The sequence below is a fragment of the Mastomys coucha genome, chromosome X (genome assembly GCF_008632895.1).
Source record: "Mastomys coucha isolate ucsf_1 chromosome X, UCSF_Mcou_1, whole genome shotgun sequence".
NCBI classification, from domain to species: Eukaryota; Metazoa; Chordata; class Mammalia; order Rodentia; family Muridae; genus Mastomys; species Mastomys coucha.
The window spans coordinates 43,823,631-43,847,822 of NC_045030.1; the positions used below are offsets into that span (position 1 = coordinate 43,823,631).

Sequence of the window (24,192 nt, forward strand, 5' to 3'; positions counted from 1 at the left end):
CTCTCTGCTCTGACCGGAGACCAGGTGTTCAATATATATGTATATAGGGTGGCAGCTGCAGCTCCCCACAGAAGGTGATGGTGACCTTTTTTGCAGGCTTAACAAGATTTTCTTACTGGACATTGGATTTTGGCCACGGGTTAAAGGAAGAGCCCTCAGTGGGCCGGATTCAGTGCCCCACGTTGGTCTAAGGAGTAAGGTGGAAACATCTGGTTTAGAAAATGAATTTAAGGGGCTGGAGAGATGGCTTAGCGGGTAAGAGCACTGACTGCTCTTCCAAAGGTCCTGAGTTCAAATCCCAGCAACCACATGGTGTCTCACAACCACCTGTAATGAGATCTGACGCCCTCTTCTGGTGTGTCTGAAGACAGCTACAGTGTACTTATAAATAATAAATAAATCTTAAAACAACAACAACAAAAGTTTCAAAAAAAAACTATAAGATGCAAAATTTATTTAAAAAAAAGAAAATGAATTTAAGAAAGAGGTTTTAGTCAAGAAGAAAACTATATGACCCAGAGAACAGTAACTTGGATTTGTTCGTGTTGAGACAGGTTCTCTAAATGTAGCCCAGGTTGGTCTTGACCTTGCCATCCTCTGAACTTGGTCGTTTTCAGTGCCACATTATAGGCATATAATGCTACATCCTCATTTGGTGAGAGTGTTTGTGTAACTAATGCCTCCAGGTTAGACATCACCAAAGATGTCTTGAATTATAGCAGTTGTGATTATCTTCAGGAGAGCCTCACAAATCTAGGTCCATAACCTTCTCCCATGGAAGGAGTGGAGAGGCCCACGAGGCACCTCTTCTTTCTGAAGTTATCTAGGAGGTAAATGACTGAGGAATGGGACTCTTAGGCTGTATATCTGTCTGCAAATTAGTTGCCTAGGTGGATTTTTGCCTGAGTCAGCCCCATTGCCCAGATGGTTGTGAGCCACCATGTGGTTGCTGAGATTTGAACCCAGGACCTTTGGAAGAGCAGTCAATGCTCTTCTTAACTGCCGAGCCATCTCTCCAGCCTGCCCCTGGGTATCTTATTTGATGAAACTTTTGTGCAGCTTAAGTACTTGTTTGAAAAAGCAGTATTTTTTTCTACTGAAATAGTGAAATGCTCATATTGTTTCTATTATGGTCTGAATGTTTTTGTTTTCTTCAAATTCATTCCTTGCCAAGGTGATATAATGCACAAGAGGTAGGTCTTAGTAGAGAAATTATTAGGTCATGAAGGGGTAGTCCCCATGAGTTTGTCTGGTACCATTATCAAAGGACCCTAGAGAACAAATGACCCTGTAGTGGACTACTTACATTTTAAGGGCACAGCCAGAAAATATCAGTAGTGACATAGTGAGCTTGCAGTAGACATCTATTAGATCTGCTGTGAAACAGTCTCTTCTAGAAATGGCTGCATAATCAAGTTTTAATGAGCAAACCAATGATAATGGATTATGGTGGTCCAAAGTGAGCATCCTTCTTTTCTATCCAACAGACTGAGCTTTAGATGTGCCAAGTGATATCTGGTGAGAATGAGTACCTTCACAGCCCTTGTAAATACCAGCTGAGAAAAATGGAGGTCATGTCTTTCTTTTGCACAATTTTAATGTAATCCGTCCTAAATTACTGAAAACTGCTCTTTGATGGCTGGAGGGAAGTAAAGAGCACTTGAGAATCTTTAGTCTCCATCCCTGACAGCCTCTGTGGAAAATTGCAGTTAGCCGATTGGCTTTATATTTTCTGATGTGGGGGTGGGCAGCATGTTCAAATCAACCTTGATTAATCTATCTTCTTTGAAACTTGGTTGTGTAAAAGGGTCAAGGTCATATTGAAAACTTCAGTCTTTGGATCCCACTCACAGAAAGATTGTTCTGTCTCATCCATGTAGAACACTAAGTGTGTCATAATTATGTGGGTAAAGAGAATTAGAAAATGACAAGGAAGGTACATAGGAGAGGAGGCCAAAAAATTTAGAGTAGGGATTCAAGTATGAGAAAAGTAAGGAAGAGGAAATCAGGTTCTAATTCAGTCCCAGAGGGATGTGCCCAGAGCATCAGAAGGATGATGGGGGCAAGTGCTGGGGAAGTAGGGGAGGTTAGCAGGAAGAACTGGTATAATCCAGCTTCTTGGGGAAAGGGCTGGCAATCTAAATGTGAAGGGAGCAAGTTAACTTCCTTCAGTTTATGAGGCCATTGCCTATGGAAAGTAGGACATGGTTTTGGGGATAAAAGACAGCACCTATGACAGTGCTTGTTTTGATAGAGGTCTGCTCAGGAATCAAGTGAGAACACAATGCAGGTTTTAGAGGAACATTATAAAATGTAGGTGGGGGGGGGACTAAGGGAGGTAGAACCTGCTAGGTCCTTTGTAGAGACCAGTGTCTCAGTACACCACGAAGACTTCCTTTACAGTGTTCCGTATTAAAGATGCACACACTAATCTTGCATGCATAGCAAGAGAGCGCCAAGGAGGGTTCACTATGGCATTGAGTGATTTCTCATACCATGATAGCTAAGGCAGTCATACTTAGATAGTTCTAGCTCCTATTTACCAGTAGTCTTCAGGGGGAGAGAAAAGAAGTAGGCAAGGGCAAGGGCAAGGGAGAGAGTTACTCCTTATTTGGTTGCTTAAGTATGGCAAGGGATGGTTGCATGTAGTGCTGAGCCTAACAGCAAACTCTAATAAAGGATGAGAGGTGGAGAAGATAGAGGAAGGGAAACAAGGGCAGTTCAAGGTCATTCTGAGCTGCATAACATGAGGTCATGTCAGACAACAAAATCCAACCTAATCTAACACACACACACACACACACACACACACACACAGAGAGACAGAGAGAGAGAGAGAGAGAGAGAGAGAGAGAGAGAGAATGAGAGAGAGAATGAGAGAGAGAATGAGAGAGAGAATGAGAGAGAGAATGAGAGAGAGAATGAGAGAGAGAATGAGAGAGAGAATGAGAGAGAGAATGAGAGAGAGACAGACAGACAGACAGACAGACAGAGTTAACTTTTGGAAACATAACCAGGGAAGAACAGAACTCCCACTCCTCATTTTCTGAAACTTAAGTTTAGCGTTCTTTTGAAAAAGTCATATTCTCCAATTGTGATCTATGGACAAAATGTTTCTACAGATCTTCAGCTAATTTGACCTAGGGTGATAATTTTTTTTGTCGTTATGGTGGCATACTGAACACTCCAACTATAACTAGTCCCTGAACCATATATGGTTACTCAGACACGATGCTGTGTTCTCTATATAAGGTTTATCTTGTTCTTAGGGGGCTCATTCCTGGGGAAGACTCGAACTCATCTCAGCAGTGGTAAGTTGCCTGTATTTCTTTGTCTAAGGATGAGGCCTCGTGAGGTTTCCCCTTCCATGTTACTATGGCTATTGTTGTCATTATTTGGGTCTTAATTAGGCAGCCATATTGTTGAATTATCATGGGTATAGCTTCCCTATTATTTCTAGGAGACATATATGAACAACACTAACTGGAATCAACAGACCATATTTATATATTTATGCAATTACATATATATATATCCCAATAATTATAGAAAAAGAGGCTATGAATTTGAGAGGGATGGGGGTTATGGAGAAAGATATGAGGATTTAAAGAAAGAAAGGGAAGGGGGAAATAATCTAATAATTATATTTTAACTAAAATAAAAATTTCAAAAAAATGATTTTTCTGCTTTCTGGGGGCGGGTAATGATAGTTCTGGGGTGCCAATGATATCAAGTAAATAGTTTCCAGACATTCATACTTTCATAATCCATTTTGAAGTTTCAATCTGATACAAGGAAGTGCCTGCCTGTCAGGTCAGCCTAGCCTTGCTTGTGTACATAGGTCCAAATTGCTTCACTAATTAGAGTATTTTTTTTTGAAACATTTGGCTGCCCTATTACCTTGCTGTACAAGGTAGAGAGGTATTGGATGGCTAACATCTGAGTTAAAAATTAAAAATCCTTACATTTACACATATTTATTTTTTTGTGTGTTGATGCATGTGTCACAGTGTGCGCGTGGAGGTCAGAGCAGGACAACTTGGAGGGTTTGGTTCTGGGAACCAAACTCAAGGTTGTCAAGCTTGGCAAGCACCTTTACTCACTGAGCGCCCTCTCTGGCCCTGCTAGTTGCTTTTCGCAGAATCCCGGTGTTTTCAGAGTCTATTGATAATGCTGTTTCTCAAAGGAATGGGAATATCTATTCTGTGCTTTATGGGATGCATCTGGCCAACTGCTTTTAGAAGCCTGTGAGGGGTGAATGCCACAGTTATTTTTCTGAGGTGGTTGCAGTCTCAGACCTCTGATGCCCAGAGAAGCAAAATTCTTGCTAAAGGCAGCCTCTTGTTGCCCTTTGGAATATAGGTGTATTTGATATATTCTTCCTGTTTTTTAGTTGCCCCAAGCTCACTGGAATGCTAACATCTTAAACTCTTTCCTAGTAAAAGAAAGAATTTTATATCATTTCAAAATGTAGTTGGTGAGCATTATTATTTCTTTTCTGGAACAGTGTGGAATATTGTAAAGAGTACTGGACTGACGGGTAAAACACAGGCTCTCTTAAGGAGCACTACTGGGAATTTGGAGACTTGCATCTTAATGTTTTCATGTCTAAAATGGGAAAGTTGGACTTTAGCAGTGACTTTCAAACTTTCATATACATGGAAATCACAGTAGTTTGGCCTAGCTTCTACAGTTTCTTATTTAAAAGCTGGTCAGTAATATCATTTTTTATAGCTACTGGGCTAGATAATGTCACCGAGAACACTGTCTTCATGACATGTTAGAGTTCTGTAATTCATTTGAAGCAAGGTGAAAAATATCCAGAGCACATGGAAAGGCAACCATAAGCCAGTATTTCAACAAGAGTTAGAAGTAGCCTGTGGTAGAAAGCAAAGAAAGAAAATTAGCTCCTTTTAGTTCCCTTGCCAACCCAGCATGGGCTTGAAACCCCTGCCTTAAGGTTCTTGTTATGCTCTAAACCTGTTATCCCTGCTTACTAGCCATGTGACATTGGTCAACTAACGTGGCTCATCAGTTTTCTCATCTGAGAATAGAAGTGACACTAACATTGCGAAGGTTTGAATAATAATGGTCCCCATAGGCTCATGTGTTTGAATGCTTAGCCCCACTCTATTAGTTGATGTGGCCTTGTTGGAGTAGGTGTGGTCTTGTTGAAGTGTATCACTATAGAGGTGGGCTTTGAGGTCTCACATGCTCAAGCTACATCTAGTGTGACACAAAGTTTCCTGATGCCTGCAGATCAAGATGTAGAACTCTCAGCTATCTCTCCAGCACCATGTCTGTCTGCATACCACCATGTTTCCTACCATGACAATAGTGGACTAAATATCTTCACTGTAAGCCACTCCCAGTGAAATATTTTCCTTTATAAGAATTGCTATAGTTGATTTTTTTCCCCACTGACTTTTTTCTTTTCTTTTCTTTTCTTTTCTTTTCTTTTCTTTTCTTTTCTTTTTTTTGCCTTTTCGAGACAGGGTTTCTCTGTATATAGCCCTGGGTGTCCTGGAACTTACTCTATAGACCAGACTGTCCTCGAACTCAGAAATCCACCTGCCTCTGCCAAGTGCTGGGATTAAAGGTGTGCGCCACCACCATCTGGCTCTCCACTGACTTTCTAAGCCGGGACCAGCAGGGAGGCTCAGGCCAAAGAAGTGGCAGGGTAGCTGGGACAGGATCCTTTCTAACTCTGTTTACAACTAGGAGGAACTGAGGATCCACAACCCTCTCTTCACATCTTTCCCGCAAGCAAGCGGAGAGCTTCTCTCCAGGGAATGCTCTGACCCCCGAGTCTCAGGTGGGACCAGCTGGGAGACACAGGCCACAGAAGCTACAGCCTTCATTCATCCATCTGTACCCAGGAGGGATGGCTGATCCACAGCCGTCTGCACATGGGTGCTACCAGGGTAGAGTTGATTTCCCAGAAGTGCTGACACAGGCTTACAGACCAAGCCAGAGACAGCAAGAACATCTAACACTAGAAATCAACAGATGGCAAAAGGCAAATACAAGAATCTTACCAACAGAAACCAAGACTACTTGGCATCATTAGAACCTAGTACTCCCACCACAGCAAGTCCTGGATATCCCAACACACTAGAAAGGCAAGCTTTGGATCTAAAAGCATATTTCATGATGGTGATAGAGGAATTTAAGAAGAACATAAATAACTCCCTTAAAGAAATACAGGAGAACACAGGCAAAGAGGTACAAGCCCTTAAAGAGGAAACACAAAAATCCCTTAAAGAACTACAGGAAAGCACAATCAAACAGGTGAAGGAATTGAACAAAACCATCCAGGACCTAAAAATGGAAGTAGAAACAATTAAGAAATCACAAAGAGAGACAACTCTGGAGATAGAAAACCTTGGAAAAAAGTCAGGAGCTATAGATACAAGCATCACCAACAGAATACAAGAGACAGAAGAGAGAATCTCAGGTGCAGAAGATATCATAGAAAACATTGATACAACAGTCAAAGAAAACACAAAATGCAAAAACATCGTAACCCAAAACATCCAGGAAATACAGGACACAATGAGAAGACCAAACCTAAGGATAATAGGTATAGAAGAGAGTGAAGACCCCCAAGGTAATGGGCCAGTAAATATCTTCAACGAAATTATAGAAGAAAACTTCCCTAACCTAAAGAAAGAGATGCCCATGAACATACAAGAAGCCTACAGAACTCCAAATAGACTGGACCAGAAAAGAAATTCCTCCCGTCACATAGTAATCAAAACCCCATATGCACTAAACAAAGAAAGAATTGTAAAAGCAGTAAGGGAAAAAAAGGCAAGTAACACATAAATGCAGGCCTACCAGAATTACGGCAGATTTCTCACCAGAGACTATGAAAGCTAGAAGATCCTGGGCTGATGTCATACAGACCCTAAGAGAACACAAATGCCAGCCCAGGTTACTATACCCAGCAAAACTCTCAATTACCATAGATGGACAAACCAAAATATTCCATGACAAAACCAAATTTGCACAGTATCTTTCCACAAATCGAGCCCTTCAAAGGATAATAAATGGAAAACTCCAGCAGAAGGAGGGAAACTACATCCTAGAAAAAGCAAGAAAATAATCTTCCAACAAAACTAAAAGAAGTTAGCCACATGAACAGAATTCCAACTTTAACAACAAAAATAAAAGGAAGCAACAATTACTTTTCCTTCATATCTATTAATATAAATGGACTCAATGCCCCAATAAGAAGACATAGGCTATCAGACTGGGTATGTAAACAGGACCCAACATTTTGTTGCATTCACGATACCCACCTCAGTGTCAAAGATAGACACTATCTCAGAATAAAAGGGTAGAAAACAATTTTTCAAGCAAATGGTCCCAAGAAACAGGGAGTAGTATGTTATGTCTTTATTTTGGTTCAGACACACCAGAAGAGGACATCCGATCTCATTACAGATAGTTGTGAGCTACCGTGTGGTTGCTGGGATTTGAACACAGGATCTTTGGAAGAAGAGCAGTCAGTGCTTTTAACTGCTGAGCCATCTCTCCAGCCCTTTATTTTGTTTTTTAGCTGGTTATTATTGTAGGGCCTTAAACTTGAGAGAGAGGTAGGCTTCTCATTTCCAGGATTAGGGAATAAGTGGAGATATGGATTAAGACAGAGGACTAAAGAAGTATTCAGATGTAGAACTTTAGGTTAACTAAAAGGATATGGTGATGAAGTCATAGTATTGTATGTGTCTGTAGACACCGTGTCATTGACTAGTACGAGGCCTAGATCCTAACTGGGGTGCAGATTTCAGATCAGGACAAGAATCTGTTCGTGTGTAGGGGATGACTACGGGGATTCAGTAACTAGACAGGTTGTGATCACAGCAGCCGTTTCTATTTTCCAAGGTGAGAACACAGTACTTGTTATGGGCAAATACAGTCTCACAGCAGAAATTTAAGTGCCTTCTATGTCATGCAAAGTACCTACTCCATTATCTATTCACTTCAATTGTGAGACAAATAGTGTATGTGTGTGTGTGTGTATTGTATAGATCAGATGGATATAGATAGATGTATGCTGCTGCACTTGGCTTTTATGTAGGTTCTGGGTTATGAACTAAGGTTCTCATGCTTGTTCAGCAATGACTTTACCCTCTGAGCCATCTCCCAGCTCCTGAAAGACATACATTGGGTGGGATATGGGATGAGAATAGAGGGATGAGTGGATTTCAATATAGTTTAGGGTGAAGATTAAACCTTTGGACTCTAGAGTCACACTGCTCATGTCAAATTGCATCTCTGCCATTTAGCTGTGTAACCCTGAGATAGTCACTTAACCAGTTTGTTTCTGTGTTTCTTTATCTGTAAAATGCAGCTAGTAATAATACCTATTTATAAAGAAGAGGGTTAAAGGGTTAGGTAAAGCAGACAGAACAGAGCCTGACACAGTTAGCAGCCAGGAAGTAATAGCTGCTAGTGTTATCATTGTAAGTGTTCATCTTTGAGAGAGTGGCTCAGGTGAAAGGGGCTCTTAGGCACTCCCTGCTCCCTTTTCTCTATTAAATTTGACACAGATTTATCAATCTTCAATGAGACAACTAACCTCTCTTATCCCCCACATGTATCTAAGGTAAAGTTAAGATATTTTAAGAGAGACAAATGTGAACAATGAAATGAAGAAATCTGATTGGATTGTGGAATATGCATTTGCTAATAACAAAATAATTATTATTTATGTCTAATTTATGAAATATAGTTGATTCTTCTTGGTTTTTTATTTTCTTTTTTCTTTTGGTACAGGGTTTCTCTGTGTATCCTTGGCTGTCCTGGAACTTGCTCTGTAGACCAGGCTGGCCTCAAATTCATAGAGATCCACCTGCTTCTGCTTCCTGAGTGCTGGGACTAAAGGCATGCACACCACTATCTCCTGACTATAGTCCTGCTTATATGATTTAATTAAATGTTCACAAAATCTTGTGAGGTGGCCAAAGCAGGCCCAGTTTGATAGAGAAAACAGAGGCTCATTGACACTATACATGTAAGTGTCCTAGTTCTAAGTAGGTAGTAGCCTGTCCCTTGAGGCATTGCAGGTATGGGTGCCATGCCACATGTGCATCAGTAGGTGGCAGAGTCAAGAGAAGCTAAGTCTTCACTCAGTGTTCTGACCTTTGAACATCTGAATGATTAGTAGCCTAAGATGCCCTAAGAAAAGCAAGCCTGAGACAACCACCAGTCCAGGACCCGACAGGCCCAGCCGGCTCTCAGGATGGGGAGCAAGCTAGAGACTAGAAGAATCTTGTCTGGGACCACAAGCTCCAAGCAGCAGTGAGCCCAAGACAGGTGACCCTTGCAAGGGGCCACCTGGGTGGGATGGGTAAGGAGGCAACCTGAGATAACCACCAGACTGGCGCCATAGGCACCTGACAGGGAGCTGCCCTGAGATAACCATAGTCTGTCATCATGCAGATATTGGGGAGGGGGGAGACCATGCCTGAGATGACCCCTGTCTGGTACCATAATGTACGAGTGGAGCATAGCACTCCTGAGACCACTCCAGACACTCAGAGACTGTAGGTACCACTAAGAGGAACAAGCAAGTGGTGGAAAAATGGAAGAGAAAGAGAATCAGAACAATGTGGGAGCAACAACGAAGAGAGGCAGAACTGGAGACTGGAGAGTAGTGAGGAATATCTTGATATGAGTAGTCAAAAATGCCACATGGGACCATGGAGGTGTCCTAGCCTGTGCTGTCACTGGGGGCTATATCCATGGCCCTGCAGCAATAGGATTCTATTGCCACCAAAGGCCAGGCAGACATCCCTTTTCTGGACAACTGCCTGGAGGCATGTGCATATCTGAAGGCTGTGTAGAACTCTTGAGGCCATGAGTGTGGGAGAGCTGGTCCTGCTGCCTCTTTTCTGCTCTGTAGTGACATGGGCAAGGGAGAGATCTCCTCCCCTTCATTTTGCTTTGCCATCAGTGATTGGTAGGAGAGCTGGCTCCAAAAGGGGTCATAAGAGCAGGAGAACTCGCCCTACCCCTCACCTGCTGTAGCACTTGGGAGAACAGGCCCTGCATCTTGTCTAGGAAGCACAGTAGAGCTGGCCCTGGTTATGGGGTTGCAGGTAAGTTGGTCTGAGGGTTTGTGAGTGCAGGAAAGCTGGCATTTCATTTAAGATTGCTCCCTTTGAGTCCTGGGAGTCTCTCACCTTCCAGATATCAGGTACATTCTAGAGGGTTCCCCATGACTCTCACTCCCTAAGGTTACATATTTCCATTCATTTTGATGGCCTTCAGGACTTCTCTCTGTCTCCCTCATACCTGATCATCTTCCCCTTTCCCCCTAACCCTTGAAAATAGATCCATATTTGTCACTTTGCACAAAGCTGAAGTTCGAGTGGATCAAGAACCTCAACATAAAACCAGATACACTGAATCTAATAGAAGAGAAAGTGGGAAAGAGCCTCAAACTTATTGGCATGGGGTGTGCATGGGGGTACTTACTAGATAGAACTCCAGTGGCTCACACTGTAAGATCAAGAATTGATAAATGGGACCTCATGAAACTGAAAAGCTTCTGCAAGGCAAAGGACATAGTCAATAGAATAAATTGGCAACCTACATACAGATTGGGAAAAAAATCTTTACTAACCCCACATCAGATGGAGGACTAATACCCAAAATATATAAAGAACTCCAGAAGCTAACATTATGACTCTTACTACACTTAGTTTTCCTATATTTTGAGCATTTTTGTTTTAATATCCAAGTAATTATATTATCATTGCTCCCAGTTATTAAAAATTGTGCTAAACAGACTAAAATTGGAAGAAGACAAAAGAACCCTGACAACCTAGTATGATAAAGCAATTTTTAAAATAAGGGTTCATTGTTACATTTTATTTATTTATTATTTTTGAAATGTATTGTTGGAGATTTTTTTGCTTATTATAGTTGAAAATGAAGAAGTTATAATTTTTCACTAAGAGGAGAAAATTGACAAAATCAAAAACTCAGGCTATGGCTCAACAAGTGTCAGTCCTGAAAACAGAAAAAGTTCAAGTTCAAGAATATGTGAGGGATGGCACATTTCCAAGGTCAAAAAGAAATGTAGTTATATTACATAGTCAGTCATTGTACAGGAGGGGCTCTGTTAGATAATATTTTCTGACCTTCTGACCGTTTATCTGGAACAACCAGGAACCACATTCTTTAATCTTTTACAGTGTTTCTACACCAAAATCAAATAGATGCAGTTCATACATGGGAAAATGCAGAAAATCCATGTGAGTTCACAATGGACTCAGAGGAAACAGATGATGTAGCAATGGAAAACAAAGTGTAACTGAAAGCAGGTACAGTGGTGGCTGTCTTTACTCCCTGGACCTGGGACGTGGTGGCAAGAGAATCAAGTGTTTGAGGCCAGCTTGGACTACATGTGGAGTTCCAGGCTGACTTTGAGCTTCAGGGTGAGACTGTCTTAAACAAAAACAAAACAAAACAAAACAAAACAAAACAAACGAACAAAAAAACAAAGCAAAGGAAAACAAAACCAAACCAAACTAAATCAGAGTTGGTGAGATGCCTTTGGCAGTAAAGTGCCTATCAGCCTTGCAAGTGTGGGGATCAGAATCTCTTATAAAGAGCTGGGTATAGTGATGCATACCTGGAATCCCAGGGATAAGACTCGAGACAGAGACAGGTGGGGAGCCATGGAAACTTGTGGGCCAGGTAGCCTGACCTACTTGATAAGTTTCAGGTCAGTGAGAGACCCCATCGCAAACAAAAGATGGAGGGCTCTTGAGGACTGACACAGTTATCCCATTTTTCCATAGGCATGCCACACACATGCTCCTCAGTCCACATGTACACACATGCCTGTATATGTATAGCCTCTCCACTGAATTGATAATTTACGCTGACATTTAAAAATCTAAATATGAACATAATTTGCAATGCTATTGAACAAAGAAGATACACCACCCTCTCTTCACCAAAATTATGTCTTTAAGACATCCAAAAGCATTTTATCTTGATAGTTTAAATATATGTAGAACTAGAACAGCGGCAAACTGGAAGCTACTAAATATGTATTTGAAGTCTGTCATTGCGCATTCAATCAGTCCTTATGAGATGAATATATTCTAGGAGTTGTTATGGAAGTTGATTAGCAGTTAGATACAAGCAGAAGATGTTGCCCATTTTCTTTAAATCTAGGAAATAGGAAATAAACTATGGAGTGAAATGTGATGTCTTTTTCTCTTCTTTTCTTCTTATTTTTTCTTTTCTTTTTTTCTAAGACAGGGTTTCTCTGTGTAACCCTGGCTGTCTTTGAACTTGCTCTGTAGACCAGGCTGGCTTCAAACACACAGAGATCTGCCTGCCTCTGCCTTACATGTTCTGGGATTAAAGGTATGCACCACTACTGTCCAGCTATGGAATGTGATTTCTTGTGTGTAATTTCTTTTTTTAACCTCTCCCCCCCTCCTCTTCCTCCTCCTCCTTCTTTGTTTAGTGCTGAAGATGGAGCTCCATCCTAGACTCTTGCTTGTTGCTTTACCACTGAGCCACACCTCTACCCCTCTAAATCCTCATCAGACTACCTAATTAGTTTTCCAGTATACTTTTATGTTAATATGTTGTCATAAAACAACCAATAGCAGCTGCCATTAGCCCTTTGAGCAGCCTCATCCGTATGAGGCCAACGTGGCATGGAGCTTCCGAGTTCCATTGGGGCTTCTCATCAATTCTAACAGTCCTGTTTCTCCCCAAATTGCCTGCTAAGCTTGAGAGCAGCACAGGAAGCCCGTAGAAAACAAACACCTTGGATGAAGCAGAGACTTAGTTAGGGTCGAGTGCTGTGACATTCACACTCTTCTGGCTTCGGCTTCTTTGTGTTTGGAGTACTCCAAGATGCATGACCAAAAGATGACATGCCCTGACCCCACCTAGTGTGTGCTCTCTGTTATCTCTGTCATCTCTCCAGCATTTGAAGCATCTTGGGGTTTTACCAAAAATTCAAAGAAGGCATTTAGGTGTGTGTGTGTGTGTGTGTGTGTGTGTAATCAGAAGTAATTGTGTTTTATACATTTTTCCTACTGAATATAAAAGCAGAAAATTAAAATTATAAATCATAAGTATAAAACAGTTCATAGGCATCTTTCTCTGAATTCTCCAGACATAATCACAGTTAACTTGCTCCTTTTTTTCCTCAGAGAGTCTGCTTGTCAGTATTCATGACAACTGCGTTTCATGTGAGAAGTGTATCCCCGAGGGGGTCCACATAAGTAGAAATTTGCCCAATTCCAGACCAGTCTTGACAAAAGCAGGCCAGCATTCCTGTCTATCAGCTAAAGTGGCGCCACCATGTGGCAAGAGCAGAAACATAGCTTATGATTCACTTGGCTGTCCAGCTTTCAAGCTACACGGTAGTATTTGAATTTAGGGAGACTTGCAGTATTCAACAATACATAAGTCAGGTTGAAAATATCATAATATTTCATATTACTTGAATTCAAATTTATTTAAAACATCATCATAGTGTGTGAACTTTACAAAATGGGGTCATATCAAATAAAATCCAGCCCCAAATTTTCTTTATACAACATATTTTGGACACTCACTCATGTGGGAGATACACTTTTATCTCTTCCTTTTGAAAAGCTATGGCTTATTGTAGTATAGTGGTGCATTGTAATTCATTTAAATCATCCTTACATTGATGGCTACTTCTTCCCAAGGACACGATCTCCCTCGCTGCCTTGCCCTTTGCTATCAGCTTTTCCCTCACTCTCGGGATACTGAACAATGCTATGTTGTTCTCGGTGTCAGATAATGGCCAGAGTAAATCACACTTCTGCCACTTGGGGACCATCCAAGCTGAAATCACGTACTTTTTTTCTGTTCCCAGCATACTTGGTTCTGTCGGTGAACAGGCCTTATCTGTGCCTACAAGTGGGTGTGTCAGAAAGCAGGTGCTGAGACAGCAGTTGATATCTAGGAACTCAACACCAGAGAACCAAAAGGAAAGGAAGCAGGATCAAGCAGAGAAAGGAGCTTGGCCGGCTTAGCAAACAGGCTGTGGAGCAAGGACCGTTTCTCAGAACGACCTTGGGTAAGTCTTTGTTCAGTCATTGGGTTCTGACCACCCTAGGTGGGGCATGAGTTCAGTTGCAATTCTTTGCAACTGAGGCAGACCCTAAATGAATGGAAAACTCTGTGTTGTCCACATCTTTGTGACTCCCGTATCTGGTTTCTTACATCCTTCCATGTGTACAGTAGGTAACTTTGGCACCTTGAAGGATTTCCTATCTGAAGTCTAGCTCAGGTCTGGGAGCTTACAATAGGAAAGCACTCCCCCTCCCCCCGCCATGTAATGTAAGGGTGAATGGCAAGCAGTTCCAGGCTGGGACAGATACCAGGCTGAGGCCTAGTCTGTTTTCTACCTGTGGTGAAGGGGATGGAGGAAGAGAGAAGCATTTCTTACTGCCTTCTATGTGTGCCCTGGCATTTAGTGACGCTCAAGTGACTTGCTTGATCACTTCTTCATCTCATTGCTCTCCTTCATGTTTCCTTAGGCTTTTATTTGAAAACCAGACTCAAGGAAATCATAGCCTCAGGTTCTAGCCAAAGTGTCACTACCAGTTGCCTGAGGGAATCAAGCTGGGTCCCACTTCCCGTATAAGTGCTCTGAATGGGGTGAATGCTTAATAGGAGGTAACATCATTGCCTCATTGTATGGGCTGTGTGTATCATCCTATCAGCATAGATGTGAATTCTGTTTGCTTAGGCAAGATACATGTTTTGGTGTGTGAATGTGGGAACATGTGTTTCATTGTGCCCATGTGGAGTCCAGAGGTCAGCCTCCATCTTGTTTGAGACAGAGTCTCTTAGTTGTTTTTCCCCAGCATGTGTTAGTTCTTGTCTCCACCCACTGTCTCCAACTATGAGACCTAGGACTACAGACACTTAAAAAAAATGCTGACGTATCAAATAGGTGGGTCCTAGTTATTATTTTATTATTATTTTTATCAAGATAATATTTTTATTGATTATTTGGGAATTTCACACAAGGTACTCTGATCACATTGACTTCCCAGTCCTCCATGGTCCATCTTCCGTTTTTGTACCCTCACCTACAAAAAGAAGAAAAAAAAAATACACCAAGTCTAATTTATCTTGCCCATATACTCATTGGAGCATGGTCAAACTCCCAGGGGCCAGTTCCTAAAAGTAGTCCCCAGCCGTCAGAAGCCTTCAACTCTGTACTCCCTCCACTCCTCCAAGCCCATCCCCGACCCTCCCACCCCCCCACATCCACTCCTCCTCCTTTCCCTTGAGAAAAGAACAGGCTTTCCAGGGTTATCAACGGAAGGCTGCATAACACATACCCTCACATCAAGGCCAGGTGAGGAGGCAACCCAGTAGGAGGATAAGGATGCTGTCTTAGTTAGGGTCTTACTGCTGTGAACAGACACCATGACCAAGGCAAGTCTTATAAAGGACAACATTTAGTTGGGGCTGGCTTACAGGTTCAGAGGTTCAGTCCATTATCATCAAGGAGGGAGCATGGCAGCATCCAGGCAGGCATGGTGCAGGAGGAGCTGAGAGTTCTACCTCTTCATCCGAAGGCTGCTAGCAGAAGACTAGTTTCCAGGCAGCTAAGACAAGGGTCTTAAAGCCCACACCCACAGTGACACACCTACTCCTACAAGACCACACCCATTCCTAACAGGGCCACATCTTCTAATAGTGCCACTCCCTGGGCCTAGCATGTACAAACCATCACAGATCCCAAGAGCAGCAAGTGTCAGAGTGCCCATTGTTAGGAGTCCCACAAGAGCACCAAGCTAACAACCCCAACAAATATGCAGAGGATTTGGTGTGGACCCCTGCAGGCTCTGGGAATGCCATTTCAGTCTCTGTGAGCCCCTATGATCCCTGCTTAGTTGATGTTCATGGGCTGAGTTCTCCTGATGTGAGGCTCCATCCCCTCTTACTCCTACAATTCTTCCTCCTGCTTTCTCAGTGGTTTCCCTGAGCTCCAAGGAGAAGGAGCTGATGGAATACTCCAATTTGGGCTCTCTCTGCACCTAATGTTTGGCTGTGGGTCTCTGCACCACCATTAGCTGCTGGTGGAAGCCTCTACAGATACTTTTTTTTTTTTTTAGACTAGTGTAACTTCTTTTAATTGTCATTTTATGCTTTCTGCAGCTGCCCGCCACCCTCCCCTTCCCTTTGATGACCACTTTTGTAGGCTATAGGGGACCAGGGAACAAAGTCATTGGGGGGGTGCGCACAGCAGTCTCAGTCAGGTAGTGTAGAACAAGCTACAATTACAAATTTATCACAACAATTAATGCTGCAGCCTGGGACAGCTACAGAGTGGGGAAGCTCGCTCCTCTTTGTCAGGATCTACCTGGCAGTGACCTTGCTCTGAAGGCGATGGTACTCCTTCAGCCTGAGCGAGTCGATATTGATGAAGCGTCGCCCTGCGCATTCATGCTCACCAGTTCTTCATTGTATAGTGAGAGTGGAGACTCCTGGCCGAGGATGTACACCTGGCTCTTGAAGATAGACACCTGCACCTTCCCTTCCACATGCTCCTGGGAACTTCTTGGTGCACTGGTGAACAAATTCATATTCAGAGCTGTGCCAGAAACCCGTGTACATGAGCTCTACGAATTTGAGGACCAGCCCCTGCTTGATTTTTCGTACTTCCCTATCCATGGTGAAGGCCTCTATGTCTAAATGAGTGTGGTAAAGGATGGTCCCTGCTGGGGTCTCGTAGATACCCCGGGACTTCATTCCAATGAAGCGATTCTCCACAGTGTCAATGTGACTCCGTGCTTGCCTGCAACTTCGTTCAGGTACATGAAGAGTTCCAAGGACGTGTTGTGGGCAGTGTTACCTTCACAGGGACCTCTTTTTTTGAATTCTGTCGCAAGGACATCTGGGCTGTTGCGAGCTTTGGCAGGGTCCTGAATTTTCATGTAGAGACCTGGAGGTGCTTGGTTCTTGGGGTTTTCCAGGATTCCAGCCCCGTAGCTGATGTGCATAAGATTCTCACCCATACTCCAGGGGCTCTTGGGTGTGACAGGGATGGGGATTCCATGTTGCTTTGCATACTCCATCAGATCATTTCGGCCCTCGAACCTGTTGTAAAACTCAGGCATCCTCCAGGGGGTGATGACCGTAATCTGGGGTGCCAATGAGTAGCAAGTGAGCTCAAAGTGGACCTGGTCATTCCCCTTTCCTGCAGCACCATGAGACACATACTTGGCCCCTTCATGCTGGGCAATTTCCACCTGTCTGCGAGCTATGCACGGCCTGGTGAGAGAGGTGCCCAGGAGATAGCTGTCCTCGTAGAGTGCACGGGGCTGGACAGCAGGCCAGATGAACTCTTCCACAAATTCCTTGCTCACATCCTCAGTGAACACTTTTTTGGCCCCAAGCTTCAGCGCCTTCTTCCTGGCTTCCTCAAAGTCTTCTTTCTGGCCAATGTTGGCCAGGTAGGCAATGACATCATAGCCTTGTTCCTTCAGCCACACGAGGATGCAGGAGGTGTCCAGGCCACCACTGTAGGCTAGAACCACAGAGCCCTTGCTGGATATCTTGTCTTGGACTATAGGTACAGGTCCCTGGAGTCTGCAGTCTGTCTTCCTGGCTGGGTGATCCACTCAGTAAGCCCAGGTGGCAGTGGCAGACAGTGGAGCAGGCCAGATACTTTTTTTTTATTAGATATTTTCTTTATTTACATGTCATATGATATCTCCTTTCCCAGTTTCTCCTTCAAAACAAAATAAAACAAAACAAAAAACAAAAAACAAGAACAAACCCCTGTTCCCTCCCTCTTCCCCCCTCCCTCTGCTTACCACCCCACCCTCTCCTGCTAAATACTTTTAAATATAGGTTTTAGGGATGCCAGCTCAGGTCCTCACACTTCCTTTTAGTTAGTGAGCCCTCTCACTGGTCTGTAGTTGAGAATTTTAAAGTTCAGATCTATAGCTTTCTCTCTCCCTCAGTCTCTGTATCTCTAGCTGTCTCTTTGTTTTTCTCTCCCAGCCCCATGTGTATAAATATTGGAGAAGAGAATCAGCCCTAGCATTCATAACTTTTGCTACCTCTTGATTGCATATAGAAGCTCGCACCTTCTTGCCTATGCAGTTTGAAATTCAATATAAAAGTTATAAGGAAAAGCAAACCAAATCAACTGCAACAACTCTGTTCTCAAGATATCCGTTTGGAGGCTGGCAGTGGCAGGCACACCTTTAGTCCCAGGATTTGAGAGAGAGACAGCCAAATCTCCTCTGGTCTACACAGTGAGTTTTAGGAAAGCCTGGATGTATAGAGAGGCTCTGTCTCAAAAAAGCAGCAGCAGCAGCAACAAACAACAACAATAACACGTTTAGATATATTTCCCATCTTCTTAAAATCCCCAAATCTACAATAGAGAAATCTAAAAAAGTGATTAAAATTTATTTGATGCTCATGGTTGTTATGCCTATCAATAACATTCCAACTACAATGCTCTCAAACCCCCCCTTTATTATTTAATCAACATGCAAAGGGACAGCTTTCCTTAGGGCATTTTAATCCATACTTGGTTTCAGTGGATTCTCCCCCTCCCCCTCCAACTCTTGCATCCTTCCACTCACACTATTCCTCTTTTTACTTTAAAGTCATATAACCTTCCTTTTCATCCCTTTAATACCCTTTCTCTCCTCTCATATATCCCTTTCTACTTTCTTGACCTCTCTACATATTCACCCCTACATTATGTTTATAAAAATTAGAAGCTAGTCTTTCTGAAGCAGATGGGAACAAATAGAGAGACCCATAGCCAAACATTATGCAGACAGGGAGAGAGATTGGAAGACTCAGCCCTAAATGGGATGTCTCTATTAAATTCATCCCCTCAGGACACTTCACAAAAGTGGAAGCAGAAAGAGTAGAAGAGTCAGAGAAAATGGAGGACACACCAGGAGAACATGGCCCTCTAAATCAACATGATCGAAACTCATATGAACTCACAGAAACTGAGGCAGCATGACCCGGGCCTGCATGGGTCTACATCAGGTCCCCTGCGAATACATTAGTGCTTCCAGTATAGTGTTTTTCTGCCATTCCCAAGTGGGTGAATGAGCGGGGCTGTTTCTTATGCCTTCTCTTGGGCTCTTTCCCTTCTAGTTGTTTGTTTTGTTTGATTCCAATGAGTTAATTTTTGTTTTATTTCATATCTTATTTTATTCCCACCCTTTAGAAGCCCATTTGTTTTCCAATGAGAGTCAGAAAGGGGGTGAATGTGGGTGGGAGGAGAGGAATGGGGAAGAGTAGAGAGAAGGGTTATCAGGATACATATGTGAAAAAATGTGTTTTCAATAAAAGGAAAAAATATAGGCTGGTGAGATGGCTGGGCTGGCGAGATGGCTCAGTGGGGAAGAGCACCGACTGCTCTTCCTAAGATCCTGAGTTCAAATCCCAACAACCACATGGTGGCTCACAACCACCCATAATGAGATCTGACGCCCTCGTCTGGTGCGTCTGAAGACGGCTACAGTGTACTTACATATAATAAATAAATAAATCTTAAAAAAAATTATAATCTAGGATCCCCATATGAGAGAGAATATGTGGTTCTTTTCTTTCTGAAACAGGGGTGCGTCAGCATAATATTTTTTAGTTCTATTCATTTTCTTGTAAATTTCATAACTCATTTTTCTTTACAGATGAATAAAATTTCACTATCTATATCTATATATCACATATTCATTATCCATTTATCTGTTGATTGACATCTAATTCTATTTTCTTGCTGTTGTGAAATGAGCAGCATCTCTATAGCAGGAGTTAATTTTCTAAAAATCTAAAATATAGCTTGTTTTCTTAGCTTACATTTACTCCAACATTATTTATTAGCTGTGTGGTCTTCCACAAGTTGCTTTAGCTATATGAGGCAAAATATTTTCATCTACAAAGTGAGAATGATAAATGTACAAGCTGATTATATAAATTAAATATGATAATACATGTAAAATAGTTAAGATAGCACGAGTTACACACCATTGGCCAATAGATTCTAAATCCTTCTTTTGTTCCTAACAATAAAATAGAACCAGCTACCTTCATTTGCAACTCAATCTGTCTAACCTTGAGAATGTCACCTGAGCTTTTTGAGCTCCAGTTTCCTTGTCTGTATAATAAGGACAATAATGCCTATTCATAGAGTGGTTGTAAAGATAAAGTATGTGAAGAATGATTTTTAAATTGGAAAGTGCTATATACATTACTTATTGTTTATTTGCTTAATAAATCTTCCTCCAAGAAAGCAGTGATGTGAGCTCCATTGCTATTTAGGTCAAACAAATATGGATTCTGAATGAATAAAAACTGACACAGAGATTCTGGACAAAAGCTAACAGTCAAAGGTTCAGATGGATGAAGGTAAATAATTTTTAGAAAACTTGCTAGGGATATTTTTGTATTTTAGGATGTAATAAAGCACATGAAATGCACACACCTTTATTCTCAGCACATGTAAGGCATAGACAGGTGGATCTCTGGGTTTGAGGCCAGCCTGGTCTACAGAGTGAGCGCCAGGACAGCCAGGGCTACAGAGAGAAACCCTGACTCAAAGCAAGTGAAACAAAACCCAGAAAACAAACAAACAAAAGTCCCCAAACACAGAAACAAGTAAAGCCCATCTCCAAACTCTATCTCAGTTGTTACAAAAATATTCACGTAAATAGAAAGATTGACCATGACTTTAAATTTGTCAGGTTTGTATTGATGGGACTCTGGATTTTACCCTCATTTGTAGAAGACTAGCTTCTTGTTCTAGGACTTAGCCTATGATGTTGTATAAAGCACCATTTAACATAAAAATAACCTTCAATATGTCTTTTTAGATGGTGCCTAAAAGCCTAGCTTTTCTTTAGCATTTTGGGGTTCAGAACTTATTATAGGACATGAAGTCTTCAAGAGTAATGATCATCCAGTAGTTAAACAGACAATTCATGATTATGTATAATCAAGTTTGGTGTAATTTCATCATTTATTCATTTAAAACTTATATGGCAAAGCCTCTTTTCATTGAAATGACTACAGAATGCAGTTTCCTAGCTAATTATGTAATAACTGTATATGCTTGTGCTTATGAAAATGCAACTCTTAAAACTAATTTTCAAATTAGAATCCTGGAGTCCCGAAGAAAGAGGATGTTATTTATTACTAACCCTTTTTCAAAGAGATGTATTTATTTTATAATAAATGTGTGTTTTGCTTGTATGTGCATGCATTCCCCATGATGGCCAGAAGAGGGAGCCAGAATACTTGGAACTGCATCTAAAAAGCCATGTGGGTTCTGGGAGCTGAACTCAGGTCCTCTACCGGAGCAGCAAATATTCTTAATGGTTGAGTCATCTCTTCAGCTCCTTATTAGTATCTTGTTACAAAATTCTATTGATTACATTTCTCCTTCTCTCAGAAGACTTCATTAAAAATTAATGACATGGGAAAAAAGTAATAATTATGTGAAATCTACTTGCAATACATATATGTCTTTGATATTTTCATATTTACTGGAAATGGTATATTTTACCCTTTTGAAAGTGGGATTTAATTAAAAACAAGTTTCCTGTGATGCAGGCTTTGTAGATTTCTTTGACTTTAGAAAGTTGCAAGTAAGGGATCTGTGTGTGTTTGTGTGTGTGTGTATGTGTTTCCATCTGTATTCTCAAAAGAAGAAATCTTGTTGACAAAACCAGGCATTTTTTTCATTTGGTTTACTGGGGGTTGTTTTCGTTATTTCGTGGTTAGATTTAAAAAAATGGATTGAAGAATGCTCCATCCCTTCAGGTCAGGTCTGACATACTGTGAAATTCACACTGTGCTGTGAGGAGCAGTTATTATAGCCTGTAAAGTGCTTTTTCTCACACTTCCTTTTGTCTAAAATGTTCAGTTTTTTGACAATGTTCATTTATTTTTAAGACAGGATAGTGCCCAGGCTGGCCTTGAAGTCCCCCTAGCTCCTGTCCCTGGGTACTGGGATTATAGTCACACACCACTGTATTCCTCCCCACTCCACTCCAAAGTGCATGCTAGATTGTGATATAAATGAGAAAGAAGCTGGCAAGTGATTTAGTACTAAGCCATTAAGATTTCTTTTAAAGCAGCTATTTTCACTTTATTAATAGGTGTCAGATCTGTTTCTCCTTTGTGAATTGAGGATGAACACATGACCTTTGAAGGACAATAGTTTCCTCATTGACCAGAACTCCGAGTTCATATCAAAATTTCTTAACCTAAGTCCCCAGGAGAGACTGATGCTTGGCTGCAATTATTTATTAGCTGTATGTAGATATATCTGTATCCCAGCATAGTCTAGGGTCAATATGGACACTCCAGGGCCATACTTAGACTTAGGAGTCCTTTCCTACATCTTTGACTTTGTTAGGTACCAACTCTTTTGGGTTTTACAATTTTAATATATTTTAGAATCAATCTGCCCCACTTGTAGACCTCTCTATTCTTCTTCCTTCCCTTCCTTCCTCCCTCCTTCCTTTCCTCCTTCCCTCTCTCCTCCTTTCTCCCTCCATCTCTTCCTCTTTCTTTCTTCTTTCTCATTCCAAACTTTTAATCTTGCTGGTTCCAAGATGACCTGACTCCTCTTTAAAATTGTGTACCACTTTTTCCTGATTCTCCCCTTCTTAACTATTGTAAGGTAGGAACTTTGTACTTTTCTGATGGATGCACTTAAGAAATGCCAAATTAGCATATGGGTTATTTCAAGACGAAATAACCTCAGGAAGAATAGCTTCAAAAGGCCATTTAGCTTGTGTTTTCCTATATAAATCAAGACATAATGATTCTTTTGAGAGAGATGGTCTTCTTCACCAGACACTGGTCATTAAAGCTACAGTGACTTTGAAAAAAGAAACTCCCTGAGATATGTTTTTATCTTCCACTAATGTCTATTACCTCACCATATTTCTTGAGTGGCATCCTCAGAACTTACTACCTTCACTACCTTCATCTGTGTATCAAACTGTCATGTTACTTCACAGATTTATTGTTCTTTGCCTAAGAAGTATGAACACATCATATTGGGACTTACCTCTCAGGATAATTTCTATATTACATGTATAATTGCTAACATTTTTTTAAAAACTTTTATTGTATTATGATGAGAAAAGTTACATGATTTCAATTTATCTGAATTTGTTAACATTTAAAAACATATTTTAAGTAAATAGAATTAAATCACATTCTTGTTTCCCTTTTGTACTCCCACTCCTCCCAGAGACCCCCCTTCAGTACCCACAATATCTTTCTTGTTATATTCCTTAAAATTTACAAAATATTATAACAATAAAAATAAGCATTATAAACGTTGTTTGATATAAAACAACAATCAATTTAACAGACTTATGTAGATGCTTATCTACAGCAATAGGGAAAATACATTTTTCTCAATATAAGTTTTAAATAACTCCAAACATATTAACTGTACACTTCAAAATAATACATCACTACTAATATTTTCTTAAATGAACATAAATATATAAAGTAATTTTGTTTGTTTTGTATTTAGTAGAGTTTAAAATCTTGGCTCTTACTGTGGTACAAGCTCAAAATAAGAACAATTTTTAGACATTGGATTTCATTGTAATAAGGCTGTATTTCAATGACCCTCACATCACCAAAGGATTTTACCTCCATTGTAGCTAAGCTGAGAGTTGATAGTTCTGCTGCACCAAGAAATGAATTGTAGGCTCGATTTTTGGATGCATGTTGCCCGCGCAGTCGTCTCGCCAGCAAGAAGACACGTGGACACCAGGATCCTTCTGCAGCAAGCGTTTATTGCCTCATCCAGAGGAAAAAAGGACCTAGCCAATAATCGGCACTGCTTATATACACCACAGCACTGCGTGTCCGCCCACAGTGCAGCGTTTCCGCCCATGATTGGCCGTTTGCTCATCACCCCACGTGACTCCCCGGGATGGGCCGTGACTTGGCGTCTTTTTCACTCTACACACATGCGCAAACAGTTGTTTACTAGGAGTCGACAGCAGAAGTAGGTGCCATCTTGTCATGGCGAATGCCTCTCCAGCTCTACCGCTCTCCACAGATACAGACTTCTTGCTATGGTCAAAGCTATTTGACTTGAGTGAGTGATTTCATTCTCAGCCCACAGAGAACAGGTTACAT

The 24,192-nt window shown here is 41.4% G+C and overlaps 1 protein-coding gene, 1 non-coding gene and 1 pseudogene across 3 annotated transcripts in view; 2 read left to right on the forward strand and 1 right to left on the reverse strand.

Moving 5' to 3' along the window:
- The first annotated feature begins 9,052 nt into the window (after positions 1-9,052).
- Positions 9,053-9,184, forward strand: LOC116096211. The gene has a single exon (XR_004120897.1). It is a non-coding gene; the product is annotated as a small nucleolar RNA SNORA17 (small nucleolar RNA).
- Positions 9,185-13,975: 4,791 nt separating this feature from the next.
- Positions 13,976-24,192, forward strand: part of LOC116078928 — a 162,022-nt gene continuing 151,805 nt past the window's right edge. For both annotated transcript variants that reach the window (XM_031354459.1, XM_031354374.1), the window contains exon 1: positions 13,976-14,098. The gene's annotated coding sequence lies outside the window, so the exon portion shown is untranslated. The remainder of the gene's footprint in view (positions 14,099-24,192) is intronic.
- The window catches only part of LOC116091292, a 132,238-nt pseudogene continuing 124,444 nt past the window's right edge, over positions 16,399-24,192 (reverse strand).